The 1,780-nt window shown below is 42.0% G+C and overlaps 1 protein-coding gene and 1 pseudogene across 2 annotated transcripts in view; one reads left to right on the top strand and one right to left on the bottom strand.

The window, feature by feature from the left end:
• APOO (apolipoprotein O) overlaps positions 1-1,780 on the top strand; it is a 58,613-nt gene that overhangs the window by 8,513 nt on the left and 48,320 nt on the right. The window lies entirely within an intron of this gene.
• LOC105819979 lies at positions 486-1,510 on the bottom strand (annotated as a pseudogene).

Below are 1,780 nucleotides of genomic sequence, written 5' to 3'. Positions count from 1 at the left end.
CCTGTAATCCTAGCACTCTGGGAGGCTGAGGCAGGAGGATTGCTTGAGCCCAGGAGTTTGAAGTTGCAGTGAGCTATGATGATACCACTGCACTCTACCCAGGGCAACAGAGCGAGATCCTGTCTCAAAAAAACAAAAATTAGATGTATAAATGCAAGTAATTAGATGTGTAATAAATCTCTATAGCAAAGGTATCTGTTTCAAAAAGTTTAGACTTGACTTATTTATAATATGACAGGAACATGCCAAAAGATGTTTAAAGTAAAGGTATTGAAAGAATTTGTATCCATTGATTTTCCCCAATAATGCTTAAGTGGAACTTTACAGTTAGTTCATACGGCATGAAACTTTATGTAGATATTTTCAGGGGAAAAACATTTTTTTTTTCAAAAACAAATTTTAATTTTTAATCTTTAGTTTGATTTAAACATGGCTTTGAGTATGATGCCGACACCAGCTGTGCAGAAAGGGCTCTGGAGAGATGTTCATAGGAGCACACACCTGCGGCTCTTCTTCAGTTCTGGAGGCTCCAGGGCAGCCAATATTTTTTCGTCAAATACATTCTTTAGGCCTTTCTTTGTGAGTGCAGAACACTCCACATACCTGACGGCCTTCAAGTCACAGGCCAGTCTCTGGAGTGATAGGCTTCTGTTTGTTCTTGACAAGTTTCTCAATCATAGAGGGGTCATCTCTGAGATCAATTTGGGTCCCAACAAGCAAGAAACAAGTCTTTGGACAGTGATGAGTTATCTCAGGCACCTGCTTTTCTTTCACATTTTCAAATAAAGATGGAGAGACCACTGAAAAACGGACTAGAAGTACATCGTTTGCGAATAACTCAGTGGTCGTGATCTGTCATAATCCTCCTGCCCTGCAGTATCAAAAAGTCTAAGAGTATATGGCTCTCCACCAATCATAACTGTGACTGCATAGTTGTCAAAAATAGTCAGAATATATTCAGATGGAAATTTGTTTGTTGTATAGGACAGCGGTCCCAACCTTTTTGGCACCAGGGACCGGTTTCATGGAATACAGTTTTTCCACAGACTGGGGTTGGGGTCGGGGATGGTTTCCAGATGATTCAAGCACATTACATTTATTGTGCAGTCAAACCTCTCTGCTAGTGATAATCTGTATTTGCAGCCACTCCCCAGCGCCTCAGCTCCACCTCAGATCATCAGGCATTAGATTCTCATAAAGAGCATGTAACCTAGATTCCTCCCACGTGCAGTGTACAGTAGAATTTGGGCTCCTGTGAGACTCCAATGCTGCCGCTGATCTGACAGGAGGTGGAACTTAAGCAGTGATGTGAGCAACGGGGAGCAGCTGTAAATACAGACGAAACTTCCCTCACTTGCCCGCTGCTCAACTCCTGCTGTGTGGCCTGGTTCCTAATGGGCCATGAACTGGTACCAGTCCTCGGGGTTTGGGGACCACAGGTGTAGGATATCAGGAGACATGTTTTACCAACAGCACCATTGCCCACAACAATGCACTTAATTGTCTGCATTGTTGAAATAGTTTTGTATCCACTTTAAATATTTCAAATCTGATGTTGACCTCAGCGTCTCTACCAGGGCATTGGCACTGCTCAGGGTCTCTTCAGATGCTGGACAGGGGCATGCACCTCAGAAAAACATCTTGGTCTAAAGATATATTTTAGAATTTGGAAGTTACTTATTTTTTACTTTTGCTGAGTTTTTCCTAATTTTTGCATGGCCTCATGCCAGTTTTTTTTAGAAAACTTCATCCGTGCCAATTTTTTATTGTGGTAGGTTTT

This window comes from Propithecus coquereli, unplaced genomic scaffold, assembly GCF_000956105.1.
Source record: "Propithecus coquereli isolate 6110/MARCELLA unplaced genomic scaffold, Pcoq_1.0 Scaffold50, whole genome shotgun sequence".
NCBI lineage: Eukaryota > Metazoa > Chordata > Mammalia > Primates > Indriidae > Propithecus > Propithecus coquereli.
This window is presented reverse-complemented; position numbering and strand designations above follow the sequence as displayed.